The sequence below is a fragment of the Sinocyclocheilus grahami genome, unplaced genomic scaffold (genome assembly GCF_001515645.1).
Source record: "Sinocyclocheilus grahami isolate Dianchi unplaced genomic scaffold, SAMN03320097.WGS_v1.1 scaffold539.1, whole genome shotgun sequence".
Taxonomy (NCBI): domain Eukaryota; kingdom Metazoa; phylum Chordata; class Actinopteri; order Cypriniformes; family Cyprinidae; genus Sinocyclocheilus; species Sinocyclocheilus grahami.
This window is the reverse complement of record NW_015505718.1, coordinates 619,119-642,248: the sequence shown is the minus strand read 5'-3', so window position 1 is coordinate 642,248 and position 23,130 is coordinate 619,119. Positions and strand designations below refer to the sequence as shown.

The window sequence follows — 23,130 nt, the reverse complement described above, 5'->3', positions numbered from 1 at the left end:
TGCGGTGTATTAATAAGCACCGCTCGCCTGTTCGAATTTACAGAACTACACAAACTGTACAAATAGGGAATCAATAATAGCATTATGCACACAAATACACATATATGAGATGCATACCAGGGTATCAGGATAGGCTGTTAGATCAAAGAATATTCTGTTGATACCATAGCTGCTTGGTAGAAGATTATGGGCAGTTTTTGAGACTAAAGATCATTTGTAAGTGCCTTTAAATATTTAAAACAAACTTTGAAAAAGTTACACATACACTTTCACAAGATTACAGAAAATATATCAAAGCCACATCGCATCTGCAGCGTATCTATATTTGTACCCTGAAAAATATTCATCCCTGACAGTGAAATTTGCTTGGTTGAAAGTGAGGGAAAACAACAGCACGAAATTGTATAGGTAAGGTTATTTATCTTTAAACTCAGCCTTCACATTGTATGCAAGCAGCTTTTCTGAGATAGCCTGACCCTGTCAAGACTGACAAGAAAGTCAAAGAAGCAAGAAACAAATCTTTTACTGAATACTGGAGTCTCCCTGCTCAACAAACTCGTATTTCCAATCCTGTCAGTTTACTGTACAGTATGTGAAGTTGGGCAGTATTTTTTAGTGCAAAAACAGACCTTTTCCTCTATCTAGGCATCTGATCATGACTGATTCTGACAGAGAGCCTTGAAATTGCATTTTCATTTTAAAGGTGTAACATGAATTATACAGAACGGTGGCTTACCAAAGAGCATAATCAGAATAGCCTCATCCCCCAAACTACCATTTCAAAGTCGCTGCTCATTTGCTTTTATCTTTGCCGGTACTGCTTTCTCATGACCTGTGGTGACTTTCTGATGTGGTTTTCCCATAAATGTAAAAATTAATTGTAAGACATGTATCAGCATCAAATATCAGCATCAAAACTTTAACATCAGAAACTCACCATATTAAAAAAATCTAAATAATCTCAAACTATTTTCTTTAAATGAGGCTATTTTTCATTCCAGTGATTTGGACTTGATAGCGACACCTATTGGCATGAATGTATTAGATTTGTTTGTTAACTGCTGACACCAAAGTTGTATGCTAAATGTTTGTTTTGTTCATTTTTGTTTTTCTCTTTCTCAGGAACATCAACAAAATGGACATTCTTGGATTCAATCATAAATATTTTCATGCATTTTTCATGTGTCTGGAAACATGATTGGATTGCTGTCGCTGTGACATTGTGTGTTCGTGTTTGGCGCTTGATTTCCCTGCATTTATTCTAAAAGTGATAAGAGGTAAATGTATTTCTGTTGTTAATATTAATATATGATGTGGCTGGATTATTCATCTCATGTGAGTGCACATAATTATATGGCAGTGGCTATTTGCGATAGATGCTATTTACACTAACGTTAAGTGCAAATAGCGATATATTCTATTCACACTACACTCTTAAAAATAAAGGTGCTTCAAAAGGTTCTTTAAGCGATGCCATAGAAGAACCATTTTTGGTTCCACAAAGAACCATTCAGTCAAAGGTTCTTTAAAGAACCATCTCTTTCTTACCTTTTTATAATCTGAAGAACCTTCTTTCACCACAAAGAACCTTTTGTGAAACAGAAAGGTTCTTCAGATGTTAAAGGTTCTTTATGGAACCATTTAGACAAAAAGGTTCTTCTATGGCATCGTGAAGCACCTTTATTTTTAAGAGTGTATAGCAGTATTTTCTGCTATTTCTACTACTAATTTCAAATAGTGGCAAATATCTGCACCTCAGTACTGTAGTACATTGTAAAACAGCATGCAATAATAACATATTGAGTGTAAATGATCATTTTTATTAGAATTATTAAATGGATGCTGCCTTATTGGGACAATAAAGCCATCCCTACACTTACCCTAACCCTGCCCGATACTATTTTAAATTTTGATTATTTCTTTCATTTTTTATTGAAAACAAATGCCTTTCTGATGTGAAAAGGGAGAAACATGAGTTCGGCAAAAGGTGGATTCAAACTGGAGTTGCTCGTGTCATAAAGAATGTGTCATGCGCTTTATCATCTACTTCACTGAAGCCATTGATTGACAGCCGTCTTTTGTTATGTTGTCCAGCCCAGCCACACATTGGTGGGTGGAGTTAGAGCAAATAGCCTCTGCCAACAAGTTGCACTTAGTGTAACACTCCATAATTGTATTCATATTTTTCAAAATTGCTGTTAATTTCTTCGTGCAAAACCTTTTTAATTAGCAAAAAATTAAAAGTGGACCTTTAATTTACTTAGAAAAAAGTGCATATTTATTGTAAAAATAATGGGAAAAATTATGGAATGGAAAAACTGCTAAAGAGTGATAAGAGACTGAACAACAAATTAAAAAATAACAAAAACAACATATTTTTCTTATTTCAAAATCAACATTTACAGCATGACTATAATTATCTTCAGTGCATGCCCATTTCTCTAGTAAAAACAAAGAACATTAAGACGAGACATATTGCATGCTGTTTACTGTAAGGTCCTCCATCATTTACATGCTTGTTACATTTAGGATCATCTCACATGTGCCAACATGAAACATACCTTAAATAATTGCTCTATAAGCTCATGATTTTTCATCAAATGTTTGGACAGATTGATAGCGTCCATTGATTTGAGCTTCATAATATAATTCAATTATGCATTTTCAAGTCACACCCAAGACAATCTGATAAAGACATTCAGATGCTCCCGGTGTCCCTCCACCATTACCAATTCATCATGCGGTTCACACGCACGCTAACAGTCACACTTGTTTTTCCATAAATTCAAACATAACTCTGGGCTCGTCAGTGGGATGAGATCTCCCGAGCCGACAATCAGAGGAGCAAATTCAATTATGAGCAGCATGTTGAAAAATCCCATTCTCGCTCTGACCCAGACAAGCTGTTGTGTTGCCAGGATGAACTTTGTAGGATAACTTCAGCTGGTTTGATAATTGGATTTTCAGCCATGAAAAATAAGGATGACATTTGTGTCAGGGGCAGGAGATTGCGATTAAATGTGTTTGTATTTGCTTCACTAGTAGATCCTGCTGGGTAAAGATCTTTTAAATATTGCACACGGAATTAAAAAAATCACTTTGGGGTAATAAATAAATGAGTAAATAAAATATCAAGGCCCTCAGCTATTATATGAATTATAAATTTCCTTAGTGCGTTTTTTTCACTTGTAGGCAACACTATCAACAGCATGCAAAAATACCTGATAACCCACTGGGGATAAAAAAAATGGGTGTAAAGTTTTCACTCAGAAATTGCTAGCAAATTTAAAAAACAATTGCAATGAAATGGCAAGTGACACATTGAATTAAACATGACAGTTTAAGTAGAAATACTATTTTCTTGTAAAACAGTTCGGTAACAATTTTGCTTTGTTTACAACTTCAAAAAAATCATTTTTACAGTGTGTGTATACACTCTTAAAAATAAAGGTGCTTAAAAGGTTCTTCACAGCGATGCCACAGAAGAACCATTTTTGGTTCTACAATGAAACATTCAGTCAAAGGTTCTTTAAAGTGCCCCTATTATGGATTTTTGAAAATGACCTTTCATGCAGTGTGTAACACAGCTTAAAGTGAATGAAAACATCCTGCAAAGTTTTAAATCTGAAAGTGCACCGTGCATTATTGTCTCTCAAAAGAAAAAAGAGTCGACTCTGAAACATCGAAACAAGTCGTTTTTAAAACGAATCCCAAGCCGTTTTATGTTGACATCAACATGACATATTAACATATTGCCAATGCCCGCCCACTTGTTGGTCTTTTCGCATTGGTCTGAATGAAAGTACAAATTCATTCTTTGCCACTAGGTGGCGCTTTTGGAGCGGAAAAAAGCGGTTTCCCGGTAAGGGGCCATTCACACAGAATGTAAACATGTGCTTGATGGACGTGCATGACTGTTACGCTTGCGTCTCGCACATGAGCGCCGCGTTTTTAAGACGCCGTGTCAAGTTAAAAGAATTTCAACTTTTACACGTAGTGCCACTCATCAATGTCAGTTCCAAAAGTAGTGGACCAATCAGAAGAACTCGGAGGCGGGGCAAGCGTTGCGAGCTTTTGTTTACAGTAGCAAGTTGGCATGACAACGGTTTTATTTGACGACAACATGGCGGAGGACGAAACGCTCATAGCGGTTGTGTCCAGATACCCTGAATTATATAACATTTCTTGTTGCTTGTTCCTTAAAAAAAAGAGCTTGGAGAGAAATATCTATCTAGCCATCTAGCTTCAGCTCTTGAACAAGCCGATGGTATTCCCCATATTTATGTCTGCATGGAGGATGGGGTGAACCCAAACAGATCTCTGTCCTTTTGTTCTCTGAGCAGCAACACCATTTTTATCGATGTCAGTGCAATTATTTTACTTTTTTCCATGTCAAAATTCGTATCTATCAATTCTGCTGTTTGGCTATTTCTATTATTTCCGTTACTGTCCTTATTGCATCACGTCTCAAAAGCGCGTCTCGAGACCCTCGCGTTCTTCGCTGCGCTTTTTTAAAAACCCATTCCTGAGCGCTGCATGTCGCGTTTTTAGACGCAAAGACACGTTCTGTGTGAATGGCCCCTAACGCCGTACACAAAGCAGCCCTGCGCTCACAAGCGCTGCTTTATCAGTCATTACAGGCATGATGAAATGATAATGAGACCAATTGGACCAATCACCGCAGATTAGTGCCACGCAAAGGAGGGGTTTGGAAAAATTAATCGTTGAGCGAATCGTTTGGGAGTCGTTGAGCAAGAAAGGTAAAAAATAAATGTGTTATCAGACAATGAAAGTGTTTTTTGACCTTGCATGCATGTCAACCTGTTGTGGGGGACTCACAAACCATATGAACCTTTCATTACTTACTTACCTTTATACAATCTGAAGAACCTTCTTTCACCACAAAGAACCTTTTGTGAAACAGAAAGGTTCTTCAGATTGTAAAGGTTCTTTATGGAACCATTTAGACAAAACAGGTTCTTCTATGGCATCATGAAGCACCTTTATTTTTAAGAGTGTATGCTGAGATTCTGAAGTAATCAACAGAGACAAGCTGAGGAGAAAACAGATACAAAAGCTGAAAAATATGGTAAGCAGCTTTTGTTAATCAAATATTTTTCAAGTATACCAATTGTCTCTGTTTTAAAAATATTTTTTTGGTGTTGGTCCATCATACACTGAACAAAATTATAAACGCAACACTTTTGTTTTTGCCCCCATTTTTCATGAGCTGAACTCAAAGATCTAAGACTTTTTCTATGTACACAAAAGGCCTATTTCTCTCAAATATTGTTCACAAATCTGTCTAAATCTCTGTTAGTGAGCACTTCTCCTTTGCCGAGATAATCCATCCACCTCACAGGTGTGGCATATCAAGATGCTGATTAGACAGTATGATTACTGCACAGGTGTGCCTTAGGCTGGCTCTCCAAAGTGCCAGACGCCATCGAATGTGAGCATTTGCCCACTCAAGTCTGTTACGAGGGTCGAGACCAGGTCGAGACCCCGATGAGGACGACGAGCATGCAGATGAGCTTCCCTGAGACAGTTTCTGACAGTTTGAAAACATAGACTGTCAATGGACACTGATTGGCAATATGGCAAATGTAGTATATCCGGGAAAGTATTTATTCTACACACCTGTAGAACGAAGGTACTTCAGCAGCGGTTGAGAACCATTGAATTCAGTACAGGAACTTGGACACAGTTTATGACACAAATAATGCTGTTTATTCATAAAAATTAATCTACTTCCTTTTACCATTAACCCACTTCCTGAAATAGATCCTCTCCATTCACACTCACAAGTGTTCCAAGGAGAGATATTGCTTCTGGCGGCCAGTGTCCTACATTATGCCATTATGTAAACTCAAAAGATGAGGAGGAGAGGAAACAGACTCAAATCAAAGAAAAAAATTAAATGCATACAGGCTTATAGAAAACTGATAACTGACAGCAAAGCCAAGCACCTGATAAAGGCCCACACAGAAAGGATGTGATGTCACAGATGGGTTTAGGTTTCATGATTGCTCATGAACATTTGCAATCTGCCTTTGGCAAAACCAGACCTCAAAATAAATTTTAATAATGGAATACTCATTTAAAATTTTTAAAAATCTTTAAAACCCCATTACTTATAGCCGCAATCACATTTTGCATGGCAACTGAATATTAAGCATCATTTTTCACAATCTACCTTCCATATGAAATGACTTCTGTGGTACTAACGTATTGAACAGTTAAGATAGAAATTTATAAAATGTGTGCATTTGCAATAAATTAGCTTACTGCTCATTTTTGGCTAAATAGATCAAATATAAATATTCATGAAGCCATCATTCGTCAACATAAAATAATGCTGAAAATGAGCCATGAGAATGAGAGACTCACTGAGGCTAAGTACCTCATTCACTCACTCAGACAGTTCGGCAGGGGACTGAAGTCACACGGCTCATTTCTTCAAACCCCTCTCTGCCTCCCCTTCATGGGCCGGTAATTGAAAGTGAGAAAATTGGGTTTTAAAACATTTCTTTTTGCTGTTGACGGACAGATAATCACTATATCTTCCTTCTAAATCAGTCCCAGCTCATAAAGCTGTATGATCTGGCACGTCTCCGTTTCAGAGGTGATAGGGGACAATGTCAATATATTATATCAAACATGCTGATCTGGAAGTGTTTGGATGATGAGGAAGCACTGAAATGGAGGTTTTAGGGTACGGGCCAAACAAGATGAGGTAGAAATAATAATTAGCCTAATAACGTTTGGAATCATGTCAGAGATAATGTACAGTCAGCTGCAGGGCTACTATAGTAAACTAAAACCATAAAACAATTTGTGGTCCTTCAAATCAACTTAAACTAAAAGAAAGTATGGTAACACTTTCTATGAAGCCCATATTTATAATACATTACAAGGGTATTCCTAATGCATTATAAAAAACTTATAAAATGTTCTTACATCTTATAAATAATCATAACAACAATTATAATACATTATAATGCTTACGCATTTGTGCTTATAACTTTTAAGATTATGATTATTTATAACACACAATGAACACCATATTAAATCTATTTTTACATTTATAATGGACTATATATCTTGACATTGTTTATTTAAGGTCTGCACAGTATCTTACTACATCTTTTAAGTGGTTAAGGTTAAGGTAGGTAGAATGTTGACATACTTGCAAAGTTAGTTATAGTCAGTTTGTCTGTTGGGGAACCATCAAAATAAAGTGTTAGCATATATTTAGCAGACATACTACTAATACTCCAATGACTCCAATGACTGCTAGTTGACATGTAGTTGCAGAGTTACTTATCAACAGCTGTCTAAAGGGTACCATCAAAATAATCAAACTGATATTACAATAAAAATAGTTCAAAGCAAATGTGTCATATTACACATTCATCTGATCTGATATCTAATCTTATGGCTGTTTGAGAAAAAAAAAAATTATTACTATACTTATAAGTGGTCTTTGAATGGCTTTAAGTAAAGTATCATAAGAAAGATGGCAAGATATGAGACTTATAATACATTATAACTATGAGAAATGTAATCCATTGTAACTTAAGTGGATGCAACATGTTCACTGTTTGTTATAAATCATCATACTCTTAAAAGCTATAACCACAAATAAGTAAATATTATAATACATTAAAACTGTTCTTATAAATATTCATAAGATGATATAACATATTATAAGGTTTTTATAATGCATTATGCATCCATTATAATGCCTTAAGAATACCCTTATAATGTATTATAAATATGGGCTTCATAGAAAGTGTTACTGAAAGTATTTCATTTAGTTTATTTTGATGTACTAAAATAACTAAAACAGAAACTTGAAATAAAAATGAATGACAACAATATAGACATAAAAAACACTACAAATATACTACAATTTTAACTGAAATATAAATAAAAATATATAAAATGTGTGTGTATATTTAAATACGGTATATACACTGAAAAAAATGTTTCATTCATCCAATTAAAAAAATGTAGGGTAATGATTCACATCTATATTTTTTAACTTGAGCCAATGAAAAATAAATAACTTGCCCTAAGGGAATCATTACCCTCAATTTTTTTAATTGGATGAATGAACATTTTTTTTCAGTGTATGAATAAAAACTACAGTAGTATCTAAATTATACTGTAAGTAAATTTTATTTATAGAGCACATTTAAATTAAGCTTACACTGACCAAAGTGCTGTACAAAACAATCATAAAATACAGTAAAGTATAAAATAAAATACAAATTAAAATCCAAGATGATAATACTAATCCATAAATTAAAAATCAGGAAAGGCCATAGAATAAAGATGCATTTTAAGTCTAGACTTAAAAACCGAAATAGACAGAGTACTCTTAATGTCAGGTGGCAACTGATTCCATCACCGTGGAGCAGCTACTGCAAAGGCTTTGTCACCTTTAAACTTAAGTCGTGACCGTGGGACATATAAAAGAGCTTTATTAGCAGATCTGAGGGACTTAGGAGCAGAATTAAATGAGATACGATCAGAAATGTATGATGGGGCTTGTCCATTAAGTACTTTAAAAACAATCAACAAAATTTTGAATTGAATTCTAAAGGAGACAGGAAGCCAGTGGAGCGACACTAAAATTGGAGTGATATGATCACGTTTTTTTGCACCAGTTAACAATCTGGCTGCTGCATTCTGGACAATCTGCAAACGAGCCAGTGAAGATTGGGGACGACCTAGGTATAAGGAATTACAGTAGTCCAATCGTGATGTGATAAATGCATGAATAACTTTTTCCAAGTCTTGAAAGGAAAGAAGTCTAGAAACGATTCTCAATTGATAATAGCTGTTTTTAACAACTGAGCTAATTTGCTTTTCAAGGCAAAGCTCAGAGTCAAAAATAACACCTAAATTGATGGATACTGAAATAACCCTGGCCCGCTGCAGCTACTTGCATAACTGTTTTATGCATCTTCTCATTGTAAACCAGTGTTATTTTAGTATCACTGAGATACTATTATAGTTTTCACTAATATTTTTAATTAGTTTTTATTTTTATATTTCCAGTTTTCATTAAAATTTTTAGTTAAGTTTAGGTTTTAGTAATTTTGTTTTGTGCTTTTGTCATTTTTATTAGTTATTGTTTATTTTGACACATTAAATAAAACTAGCAGAACATAATTTTTAGTAGAGTTTTATTTTCTTCATGAAATAAAAATGTTTAATGGCTTCAGTTTTAGTAAACTATTATAACCCCATCTCAGACAAATATTATATTTTGATAGCTTTTTCTCCTAATAATTCCATGTAAAAACGAAACTGTCAAACACTAAAACACATAATTTACTCTGCCGAGAAAATAAACAGAAGCCCTCATTGCTGCACATTTTTTTTATATATATTCTCAAAAAGCCCACACTGTCAAAACATTGATTAATGTTGACAGGCAAAGATGGTTACACTATGGAAGCGGTTACAAACCATGAAATGTAGAGATGCTCACACTTTTGAACATTTACTAACACTGTTTCTGCTTCATGAATGCCAATGATCTGTTTCATTCATTTCTGTGACAGCTTGCCATCACATGCGTATTCAGAACAAGAAATGAACAAAGTATGAAATGTGTGCATACCGACCCACTGACTCACATCAGACATTTCTGGTCACGTAGCACCATCTTGCTCGGCTTTTCTGCAATTTAATGAGTCTGTTACAGTCTCTTTCCAAGATGCAGTCAACTTTATTGACACAGCAATTTGTGAAAAGACTCTATAGTGGGAAGGAAGATTACAAGTAAAGACTGTGGCAGGTCATTTAAATGAAAAGTTCACTCAAAAATCAAACTTCTGTCATTATTTACTCACCCTCATGTTGTCTCAAATCCATATGATTTATTTCTTCTGTGCAACAAAAAAAAGTGAATTTTTGCACAAATCAGTGTGGACTACTTTGATACTTTTTATGATACTTTTGCATACCTTTGGAAGCTTGAGAAGCTCCAGTCACCAATAACTGTGACTGCATAAAAAAACCCCAGCACATTATGAAAGGGGTCATATGATGCTTTTTTAAAGATCATTATTTGGTGTAACAGAATATGTTGACATGCTTTAATGTTCAAAAAACACATTCTTTTTCAAATACTGTACATTATTGTAGGTCCTCTATGCCCCACCTCTCTCTAACGGTGACAGACACAGTGATGAAGCTGGTATGTGTTTGCAGTACACAAGCCACGGTTAAGACAGCTGACTCCACTGTGATGTAACCCCCCCTCTTTCTCTCTCGCTCTCTCTCTCTCTCGCGCGCTCTCTCTCTCTCTCGCTCGCTCGCTCGCGCACACACACACACGATGTGCAAAACTCCGCATTTGAACAGTCAAGAGCAAATACTTAAACTAATAACAAAACAGTAGCTGATTCAGAAGCACCAGATTGTCATTGCAAAGTCAGAATTACCTCCTCTCCTAGGTTCACAAAACGGTCATCCATAAAATGCATTGCTGTTCTGTTGTAAGTAATCTTAAAGATTCCTAAATGCATCTACTTTCGGAAGGCCAAATAAAGTGCTTTTGCTTTCGCCTAGAAACACACAGCGTCTCCCTGACATGGCTGCTTCAACACTAACTGCGGTTACTGAAACCACGCCTTCTTTCTTTGCGTGCACATTTGGGCGGCATAATGCTAATATTTCCACATAGTGAGGTAGATATGTGGGGGCGTGTTAGAATGGGCCGTTTTAGGGAGGGCGTGGCAGAGTCTTAACTTTGATAAAGAATATCTCTTTGGTTTTGAGACTTTAGTCTTTGCAACTTCAGGGATCTTATCTATGCACAATCAGCTTGTAACACTCCAAAGAGAAAGGAAAACTTGAAATCGCATCATATGACCCCTTAAAAAAATAAAATAAAAGGTGTTTTCCACAGACAACAATGGTCAAGTTCAGAATAACAGACGGGTGAGAAAGGATGGCTAAATACTTCAATCAGGCCAAGATAATTTTTATAATTACAAAAAACCGTAACACCTCTGTTCCTTCAATATTATGTCCAACCTTGTTAATACTTTTCTGTCACAGAGATTCATCTGCAGCATTTTTATTAGCAGACAGTGACTATTGAATACCGCTGGACAGCCTGATTAAAGCTCAATGCTGTGCATAAGCAGTTCCTATCGATTCATTTGGCCAATACTTTAGAGTAACCAGGAGCTTCCATTGATTCTGTTGATTATATATATATACATATATATACATCTTTTGTCAAACTGAAAACAATTACCTGTAATCTTTTCCCTTCCCTGACCCCCTCTGTATTTTTATCTTTAACACAGATGAGCATTCTCTACCACATTTAAAACAAGCAAGGTTTTAACAAGAACATTAAAGGCACCATCCAGAACATTGAGTACTGCAACAACAACATCAGTAACTATCAACATCAGGCTAGAAGCTGTGATTCAGAACACTAATCTAAATGCATGGTATCATTTCAGAGAGTCAGAGAGTAATAATATAGGGATGTAACGATTTAACTAGTACGAGTACAGGAGCTCAGTATCGGTATCGGTGCATCCCTAGTTTTTTTTTGCAGGAAGCCAGATAAAACAAGTTATTGCAACTATTCATATCACAGTTCTGCCCTTTTGGTGCACATCTAAGTTTATATTTTGCAACTGCAAGTAACCATCTTGAAATAATTTTTTCAAAAAATTGTGTTTATATCTTGAAATTCTGAGTTTATATCTCACCATAATTTTTTTCATGGCAGAAACAAGTTTCCATAGAGTTTAGCTGAATAGCATGTCTCAGTTATCTGAGTTGCAAAAATTAGTGAATTAATTATTGAAATAATAATTTTAAATAATATATAATACAATTTTTGTATTTGAAAAAATTGTATTATATATTATTTAAAATTATTATTTATAATTATTATTGATTCGTTACATGTCATTTCTAGCTCAGGTGATGGTTTAGAAAAACTATGAGAAAATATGGCAGATTGTAGACTTTTTTTGAGTATAAGTACTAATGCGTAAAGACTTTGAAAGAACTGAAGAATTGGTCATATTTTATGTGGCACCTGTTGCTTTGTTTCTGTCTCCTCCTCTGTCTTCATTAATTGCTTATTGGCACGTGTGTGCTTTAGGACGAAATCTCCTAATTGGTTTATTGGGCTCGTTAGAAACACAATTTACCCACAATCCAAAGTGAAGTGGCTGTATTGACCTCAGCATTGAATCCAGACATCCATCATAAAAATAATACATTGAACCTGAATATGTTTCTTATCAGCATTACTCATGATGCATAATTAAAATAGAGTTCTTATGATTTACAGATCAAAAGATGTATCGGTTTGCCTGAGAGGAAAGTTACATTTAGATTTTTGCATTCTTCAAAAGTACACAAATAAACAAAAACAACACCATTTTTTATCCTTTAAATACTGACATTATTATTAAGAGCTTTGATCTTTTCCCTGCAGATAAAATATTTTGGCATTAAATATTTTGATAGGACGATAGCATCTCAGAGCCGCAGAAGTATTTAGATGGGATATCATGTAAATCTGTTAAACCGAGCTCAGTTTATCTGGGGTCGCTGGCTGTTGTGTATTATCAGTCTTCCTTCGTCTGCTCTAACAGTCGTTTAATTCTGCTCCTCTGGTTCAGGACGTTGGATCTTATTGGATTCCGGTCTGAGTCTCTCCCGTGTGATCTGTCATGATCAATCGCCACTGCAGCCATAGGGATAATGAATATAGTTAATGATGGGGACGCCGGTGGAGAATACTGCCTGCCTGTTAACTTATCTAATTAAAACATTGCATCACCAGACAATTAGACTGGCATTGCTCTTTCTTTTCTCAGGCCAAAATCAGAGCCATTGAGGGTCTAAGTCTAATTAGAAAAAGTATTTTCTGCACCATGGGGTGTCCTGCTGAGGTGAAAACACATAAAACACTATCGATCTGTCCTGTTTGCCCTTAATTTTTTTTTAGGTCACTGGATCCAGAGACAAATAAAGAGAGCAACTGACAGAATATACAATCTAAAGAAGCATGCAACCATTTTGGATTAAGAGAAAGAGGCTCTTACAAACACTGGCAATTTTATTGCTTTTCTATATACAGTGGGTACGGAAAGTATTCAGACCCCCTTAAATTTTTCACTCTTTGTTATATTGCAGCCATTTGCTAAAATCATTTAAGTTAAATTTTTTTTCCTCATTAATGTACACACAGCACCCCATATTGACAGAAAAACACAGAATTGTTGACATTTTTGCAGATTTATTAAAAAAGAAAAACTGAAATATCACATGGTCCTAAGTATTCAGACCCTTTGCTGTGACACTCATATATTTAACGCAGGTGCTGTCCATTTCTTCTGATCATCCTGGAGATGGTTCTACAGAAATTGGCATATAAGTACATTCAGGGGGAATTCACTAAGAATGAATGATGGACTGAAAGACTGAAAGAAATTCAACTGTGTAAGACATAAGTTTCTAAATGTTATTTTCAAAGTGGAAAACAACACTAAATCTAAATAACCCCAATTTCTAAAGTGGGGTTTCGGTCAACTTTTCTGTTTATCCGAATTTTCAAGGTACTGAGGTAATGAACGGTGATAAATTGTCTTGTCTTCACACTGGCTTCTCATCACACACCTCTGCATTGGCTTACAGTCAGTCCTCTGACACTGACTTTGGTGTAAATGTAACATAGTCTTAGGTATTTAAGATCTAAATATGTTAGTAGGAAATGTGAAAGAAATATGGAAAAGTATTATTGGTATTACAAAATGTATTCTATTTACCTGTGTTAATTAGTCTTCATAAAAGAATAACCAAAAATAGTTATTTTGAGTAGGGTTTGCAATTGATGACTTTTATTTTATTTTTTATTTTTTATAAATTACTGTTATTAAAATAGTCTGATACTTCTTATCCACTAAAATGCTTCTGATACCAGACGTTAAGACGCCAGTATTCATGGTTGAAAAACAAACTGTTCCTTTTGCTTTGTAGTCCCATCCCTGAAAGAACAACTCTTAACAAACCGGTTCTTTTTAAAAGTGAATCAGACCCAGACCCTATGAATCAGACCCATAGAGCACGGCTATTTTCAGACCTGTATATCGTTTGCTTTTTTCCAAAACAGGGACTTGTTACAATGTTGCATTTTCCTCTTGGTTCAGTTTCGCTTTCACAAGGCAACATTTCCAAAATGTGTTTATGCAAGATGCATCTCGCATATGAATAAAACTGTCCTCTCATTGGTCAGAGTACACCTTTTTCTTCATAGCTTCATCCATCAAGAAGTTAGCTCTGCGGGTTTATTGTGAATGTAGGCATCATTACAAGAATGCTGTCCTGACAAAGTCTTGATTCCCGCTTTAACTGGTAAGTCAGTTAGAGCGGGAATCAAGGCTTCTTCTGGACAACATTCTTGTAATGCACCTGTTTCGGAGAAGAGTAATTACACAACAGTTTAAGATGAAGACGCTCTCTTTGGTTTTCAACTGCGATAACTAATGTGCTCACCCACAGAATCAAACACTGCAGCTTTTTACGTAACACATTTCCCATTATAGATTATGATGCAGCTTGATTTGTTGGTCCGTTGGGCTGGATTGCTTTCTCACCACAATCGAAATGCTCCAGAGTTAGTTTTCAATCTGGCTGAGACCACCTCGTTCAGGCGATCTCGGGCCGATTATTTAGGTGCAGGAAAAGAAAACAAAGGAAGAAGCTGCACCAGGTTCCAAACAAACACTCCAGATGAGCCAGATTTGGCGTGCTGTTCATATAACAACATATGCATATAAAAATGTAGATTATGGGTTTTATCATTTGTATTTAATAATACATACATTAATGTTATTGCTCATTTAACAATGAAATTGCATTTCTGTAATTGGAGGTAGCCTGCTTTACTACTCTACTCTACAATTGTGGAACCGAATAATTGGAACCCAAATCATTAAATTCTTCCCAATTCCTCCCAATTCCCATTCCCACATAGAACACAAACCATTTCCTCTTGTGGATTTTCCAACACATCATTAAGGAACATGTGTTGAGGCCCATACGGTTTCCTCAGATACACCTGTAAGAGAAAAGCTTCAGGACCTCTACTGGAGAGGTAAAATATGATTGGCTGACCCATTTTGAAACTGCCAGCTTTGATTCTGGTGATGTCTGGCATGTAACTCGCTGGAAGTTGAGTCTAGGACCTCAGTGAATACCTGTGAATTATATATGTTCCACTATAACATGAATATGTTGACAGAGATGATACAATAATATAATAAGGCCTAGTAATACAATATGACAACTAGTTAAAAAAATTCTGGAAAATAATTAAACTCTCCTATGTAATTTTAATGTGGTGTGACAGTAAAGCACAACCTAAAAAGCTTGACTTCAGTTCTGAGAATTCCAATCAAGATGGATTTAAATGCCAGTGTTCTGGTCTGGCAGTTAACATGTGCTCTGACATGCTAAGCCTTGGGGCCCCTATGTGAAATTCAGGGTTGAATCTCACCCATTAAAAGTAATGGGTTCAGATGGGTACTATTATTCTTATAAAAATGAATAGCCAGACTTTTACTTATTTCTGTTTCTTGACTTATTAGTTTTAAGTTTGACAGAAATAGATAATGTGACCAACATGTACAGCGACCAATCAAAAAGTACACTATATAGTTGTCAGGGATAGTCCAGCTTCGTCAGGCCCAATCACCTCACACACTCGTTCACAATCACCGGATTACTAATCAGCCGCACCTGTCACCACCTCATCAACACTAGCTCAAATACTCAGTCACTGCAGTTGCACTTTGTCTGGTCTTGAGTTCACTACGCTACTCCTTACCTGACTCACGAACCTGGACTCCAACCTGTCACCGTCGAAGTCATCTTCCGTCAGATCCGAAAAAGACCCAAGAAGCAGTCACTAAGTGAGCTAGATCCCTTCAGTTCCTGGAACTCTTTCTGTTTAACCCGTTTGCTCTCCATCTCTCCCCTCAGCACCTCTGTTCAATAAAGAACCCTGCTTACCTGTACATCTCCGTTTTGGTCTCCTTCTGTACTGTGACAATAGTAATATAATTACTAAAATATCACGAATAATACTAAACATAAAAAAGCATAAAAAAATAAATAATATACAGCGTGGATCATTTGAATAGATTTTGAAAACAGTTTTGCAGGGGTCAGTTAAGATTATTTCCTTTTATTCAGTTAAGATTCTTACTTGGTTACAAATAAATTCTGTTTTAAATAAATCCTGTTCTTTTGAATTTGTGAATTTGTTATCACCTGTTCTATTAATGAAAGAAAAATGTAAGGTTTCCACAAAAATATTACATATACAGCACTGTTTTCAACGGTGATAATAATATGAAATGTTTCTTCACAGAAATACATTACATTTTAAAATATATTGAATTAGAAAACAGTTATTTTAAATGGTAATAATATTTATATAATAATATATAACTAAGTAATAAAATATGAAATGGAAAGCCAGCCAAACAGATATGAAGTAGTGGTTTCAGTCAGCACTTGCCACTTTTGTGTTGCATATGCATCAGACAGTGAGCAAACAGACAGTTGGTGGTCCGTGTGCATGTCGTCCGAGGCAGAGACTCGTTCCACATCGGCTTCTGTAGAACATCTGCCACAGATGAGTCTGAGAAAAACACTGAAGTTGATGTCTGGATGCAGTTACAGCAAAAATCGCCTTTTGCCTTGCTGCTTTCCTGGCATTGTAACATCTGCCGAAGATTCTAGTAAATCCCAGCGGCGTCATAATTCCCACAACACTGCTAGAAACTCTATGAGAACGTCTGAGGTCAGCTGTAAGCCTCTTCCGACCAATCACTTACATATTCTGTAAGAGAAAATGACACATGAGCTGTGTCTCATTTAGAAGGCTGCACCCTCCGGAGGTCGAATCCTCTAGAGGTCGCATCCTCTGTAGGATGCATGTACGAAGTGTCCTCAACCAAGAATTAAACGAGACGGCCTTCGTAGGACGGGCGGAAAAGGAAACCGGAAGTATCACGTTGCTATGCCAACACATTTAGAGCATCGTTGCGCTCTCACACTACTTAACCAAAGGAAAATTATTTCTAAATTTGGAAAGTAATTTGAAAAAAAAAAATGCTTTTACTTGTTTTATTTTGTTCAATGTTGAGGAACTGCAGCGTACGTACAGCAGACATCTATTAGAGAAAAAAAGGAGGAAGATATTTAAAACAAAGTTTATCCGTTTTTACCGAGGCGAATTAAGGTAAGTTGTAAACACCACATCTGCGCTTGTGTGTACCTTACATCTGCCGGCGCCGGCATTTTTCAAATTAACAACGGTTGTTCACGGCGACGCAAAGAATTGTGGGTTATCTGTAGCAGCGAAGGATAGACCTCATGCATCCTCCGAATTCCTGTGAAAGAAGGTCGTATTCGAAGGTCGCATTCGGAGTGTCCTACTTGCTTTTCTGAAATGAGACAGCCTCGATGACGTATGCAGCCTTCGAATGCGACCTCCGGAGGACGCAGCCTTCTAAATGAGACACAGCTATGGAAAGGCCTGCACTGTTTCCCTCAGATTCACCCTCCACCTGCAGATGCACTGTCACCATGGCAACTGCTGATGCAACGGAGAAGGGCTCACTCCAACTTTTGTGTTACAACACGTCTATTTGAACCAGACAGAATGTGTCACAGGTGTAACATCCGAATAACAATGACTTCCAGGTGTTGAGGATCAAAGGACAGTCAACAGGATTGCAAACTGCAGTGACAGGGTTTCATAAAGTTATCTAAGTGAAGCTTTGCCTGGAACCGGTTGTAATGATGTTAATGCTATTATGTATCCTTCCTGGAGGAACATTGACTTCATTCCCATTTATATCCATGACAACAAGCATCCTTGTGATCCTTAATTGCTAAAACCAATAGTGTTTGTTCGCTCTGGCAATCTGTAGGATGTCTTAATCTGCTCCAGTTCACAGGATTAGGATTTAACAGCTCCTAACCCACCTCGAAATGTCATTAGGACAAGAACCTTCCCTAAAAACATGGGAGATGAAGAAAAAACAGCTCCCTGTGTTCAAATCCGGCATTTTAAATATATAATGACCCACTCAGACGGGGCAGACTCAATCTATTTCGCTGAGAGGAACATGTCATTACGGAGCAGAGACTACATTTTGGTGAAATGTTCTTCATTTTTGCCTCATCCTGCACTTGCTAGCATGAAGATGTTTTTACTGCATTTATGTAATTCTCCAAAGTGGAGGCACGCATTGCTGGCATGTGATGTGATTTCAAGCTCACGACGATAAAACATTCATGTCCCACATCCTCTTAGCTGGGGTTCGGCAGACTGCTCACAAAATCATTACAGAAATATTGTGCTTTGGAAAGAAACTTTGGGGTCTTCTGGGTCGTCCTGATATTAAATGCTGAATGGTGTCAAATGCTTTTTTACAGCTGACAAAATGCTTCTTATTGTTGATGCTTTTTGCTGTCAATTACATTTTCAAAGACAAAACCTTAAATGCACATTTTTTAATGTTACACATCATGAATGTCTGTTAAAAAGATTTCTGAATGTCAAATTTGATCTTTCTTGTTAGACATGAAACGATTTGAGCAACATCGGAATGCCAGAAAAGATCAAACACAGGTACGTGCCTTATGTTTTGATGTTTTGATGTTCAGGAGATTGAGTTTGTTCACATTCTCTGATTGATAAGTAGTACTGTGTATCCCTGAGTATATTTCAGTCTGCATATATAGAAAAAACCTCAGGCAGACACAGACAGAAAGAAGGAATCAGCCACTAAAGAACACTCTGAAGATGTTAGGTGTGTGAAGGTCATAGGTGACTAATGCGCCATCTAAGCTGGAGATCAGTCTGAAATCGCCAGCTGGCAATGACACACTCTTTCAAAGTGCAGTGTTTAATCTTGTGACAAAAAATAAATAAATAAATAAAAAATTCACAGCTGATAGCTGCAGTTTTTCTTTTGCCACTGAGAAACCTTCATTGTCGGGTTTCACTTTTACATGATGCATTTTATTAAAAGCGAATCTTATGATTTAAATATCATCACACCATCTTGAACTAGGTTGCTAATGATTTAACTTTACTGGCGACAATCTTTAAAAGGTTGCTTTGCAGATTTGCTTTACAGTTGCTAATTTTAGCTTTCTGTTTGTGCTCAAGAAGTGAAACAGAGTTGGAAAGAGGGTTTGAAAGGGATGGTGAATCAATGCAGAATCTTGTAAGGGGAAGTTAAACAGGACAAGATTGAAGTGGGATTGTGAAGTTACTTTTTCACGAACTATGACCCCTGAAAACAGCTGTTGCAATTCGCCCCCTAGTGGCAGTCTTATGAATGTTTTGCTGTGAAGCTTCCATGATTCTGTTTATGCCTTCAGTAAAGGATTACAACAAAGAGCATTTACCCTGTATTTATTGGGCTGCTTTGAAAAAATGGATTTACAAAAGGTACACTATTTATACCTAATTTACCCATAAATGGTACATACAGGAAATTCATATATATATATATATATATATATATATATATATATATATATATATATATATATATATATATATATATATATATATAAATTTCCATCTCACAAACAAGGTCTTGGAGGATGGTACACATCGTGTAGTCAAACGATCTATTATATTTATGCATTTGGCAGATGCTTCTATCCAAAATGACTGATCCACTTTTGATCTGACAACCACAGTGGGTTAGATCTCATTGAAAATTAATGATTTCATCTGTCGTTTGTCATAAACGGTGAAAAGGCGTGTTGAGTGCAGGATGAGAATGAGACTTGGCAAGAGTGAAGAAGGACAGTGAAACTGGACAAAAGTGGGGAGGGAGATGGAGACATGACAGCAATGGAGATAAAGAGTGAGACAAGGTAAGGGTGGAGGAAAGTAAGAAAAGACAGGAGTCCAAATGGAGTTTTTTTCTCCATTCCTTCATTTTAATTGCTCAGTGTCTCTTGAATCTCTCTCGACTATGGTAGCAGTTCTCAAATTACTGTTCAGTTTTGTAAACGCATTCATGCGTGTGTGACACTCCTGCTGTGTGCAAGCCTGTAATGTGGCAGCATTGTTTGTTTATTTTGATGTTTTCTTCCAGCCCGAAAGGAAGGAAGAAAAAGGATGCAAATTAAATATGGAAATCAACAACATACCACTTTTGCCAGCCACTTGTGCTCAAAACACCTATGAAGTCATGTGATATCTCATGTGAGCCCCTTCTCATCTGACATTTTTGTCAACCTGATCTCATAAGAAAAATGTGACCATGCATACATTTATGCAAAAGCCAAAATACATGCAGTGCGTTTCACATTTTGCAAAGACATATATTTTTAAATTATATTTGTTATTTCACAACATTTTTTGTTACTCAAAAAACTCACTCATCACTGCTTGTGCATTTGTGGAGATCCTAGAGAGTCTGTAACTGAAGTGTCGGAGTGGCTGTTCCAGTACTTGCTGAGATTTTACAGTCTCTGATTTTACAGTGCTGACTGGAAATTGTGGACTGTCAAAAAGGAAATGTAAATAATTCACTTGCAAACAAACGACTCACAGAATCAGCAGAGAAAACAAGTGTAAATTTGGATAAGATAGCACAGAATATATTTGGTTTGAGCTTGCAGCTATATAATTTGTTTGTAGAAAATAAGCATTTGAGGGGAAAAATGCCAAATGATGATGGAAAATGGGAGTTGAAGCAAAGAAGAGTCTGTTTTATTCTTGCATATATAGTCCACCAAAAAGTCCATTCAGTGTTAGAGCCATGTACCGCATTTGTCCAATAAGTGACACTGACAAATATGCAAATTAGAATGTCAACCAGGGTTTCTGAATGTACAGCGTGAAACGTCAGTTTATGAATAGGATTAATTGTTAACCCAGGTAAAGTATGAGCAGCGTAAATTGCAAAACAGTTGTGTCCTATTGTGTCCTGGTAAGAAACCAGCTCATAGTCCAATAACCACATAACCAAAGCCAAGATTCCTCGTTATTCCTCAATGTAATAAGCCCTGGGTTATAGTACTTCATTAAACTAAATGGAAGATGATACAGCTCTTTTGGACAAACCACTGGCCCCGATTTCTGTCACCTGAGTCAGAACTCTTCTGTCACATACAGAAAAGGTTTGTTTTAATATTCAGCCTGCAGCGTGATGATGTCCATAACCTCAGTGCCACGAATACAGCTCAGGTTATTTTAATTTCTTTGTCGCTCATTCTAATTAGATTTCCTGCTCCTCTTTTACAGCGGCGGCTTTTGAATGGCGCTTTGAACTTCACTCTTCTCTGAGGTGGTACAGGGAGGCTGAAATGATAAGAGAGGAAAACCGTAGGATGGTTAAAGAGAACTTCCTCGTGGAGGCGAGTCTTGGGAGATTAGGATCTAAGATGAGCCCTGGCTGTCTCTCACTCGCTCTGTGTATGTGCAGAAGGAAGGAACGGAAGGTCTCATGTGTTGTAAAGGCAAAAACACAGACCTGGAACGAAGCAAATTCTAGATCTCTATATTAAATCATGTGTCTCAAAATCATCTAAACTGCTTGCACATACAGTTTAGCCCGACGTAGCCTATAGATGAAGACGGATCGACTCCCGCAGCATACCTCATCTCCATCTCCGCATGTGCAAATAAACAGATCAATATGTTACATGTTTCCCATATCATACAGTCATCGTCATACAGTGTTCTCTGGATTTATCAGTATGAGATTTGAAAGAAAATCGCTTGAAATAATATTCAAATGCTTTCCCACCCCCGTCGCTCTCTGTCTTTCTTTATCCATTTAGTCTCTCTCTCTTTCGCTATCTCTCGATATCTCTCTCTCTCAGTCTGTGTCTTTCTCTCTGGCTCTTGCGAACTTCACAGACCATAAAATCAGCGATTGCATTGCTAGGCAACTAGCATTTGCAAGAAGCAGGCTGGAGTGGAAGCTTCTCAGTGCTTTTTCAAATGTAGAATATGGTCATGGTTGTTAACGAGAGACACACAACATATTCAATCGGAATACACTGTTCATCTGGCATGCTAAAGTCACGACTTTACACAATTGGAGTTTTATATTACTGTAGTACTCTGGAGTCGTTATGCGTTTTTATGTTCTAGAATAATCTTTAATATCTGGAATCTGAAAGTCACACTTCTGTTCTTAATGCAAAATGTTATTAATACCGAGCAGATATGAGTCACGGTTGACAAGTGCTCTTTGAAAATGTTCATACTGCACAGCATTTCCAGAGGGCACCTTGTAAAAAATAGTGTGCAATACACAAAATTAGTTATATTCAATTCAAAGAAATATATTCAATTACATCTTGAACTTTGTGTCCAAAATCTGCTATCAACCTGAGGCTACTTGCACACACGGGGACGTTCAGCCACTGAAAATATTACTCATCATTTTTTGGGTTACTAATGTTTTCATCACCTCCTCCTCCAGTGTTTTGAACTTTGGAAAAGTTCCCAGGTACATAAGTTGAACTCAAAATCTGCTGATTGTGTTACTGTCCACATAAAGCCTCAAATTTGGATGCATTTTTGAAAGTTTTGTGCTCTTTTGTGGGATGTAGGACAAACAAAATCAGGGAATTGAAGTGATGAGAAAAAACACAAACCTTTTGTGTAAAATAATACAGTAAACTCACTACAGGTTTCATCAGATTTGCTCATAAATATTAATAAAGTAATGTGAGGCTCACCCATTAGTCTTAACTGATTTGTTGAAAGATACACATTGAACTTCGACATGCCTCTCCAAGTTATAACCCTTGCTATGCCTCAGCATTTGATAAACAGTTGATAAAAAGCACTGAGAAATCCATTTTTGCAAGTGGCTTGGAAGTATATTTATTATTAGCACAAATAAATAATTCACAATTTGCTAAAATCTAAGGCCTACTTTTACTAACTGGCTAATTAGACACAGGTTGTTTATTGGCGTTTCTTCTGTGGGCACTTTTGGCCTTGTGGACATTTAGAAAAATAAACTCTCAAACTTTCACTAGTTCGTTTAATTGATCCACTAACAA

General features: G+C 36.5%; 1 long non-coding RNA gene across 1 annotated transcript; it reads left to right on the top strand.

Annotated features, from left to right (window-relative positions):
- The first annotated feature begins 1,136 nt into the window (after positions 1 to 1,136).
- Positions 1,137 to 21,813, top strand: LOC107555591 (uncharacterized). The gene is made up of 3 exons (XR_001605180.1): positions 1,137 to 1,277; positions 18,660 to 18,709; positions 21,353 to 21,813. It is a non-coding gene; the product is annotated as an uncharacterized lncRNA (long non-coding RNA).
- Positions 21,814 to 23,130: the final 1,317 nt, after the last annotated feature.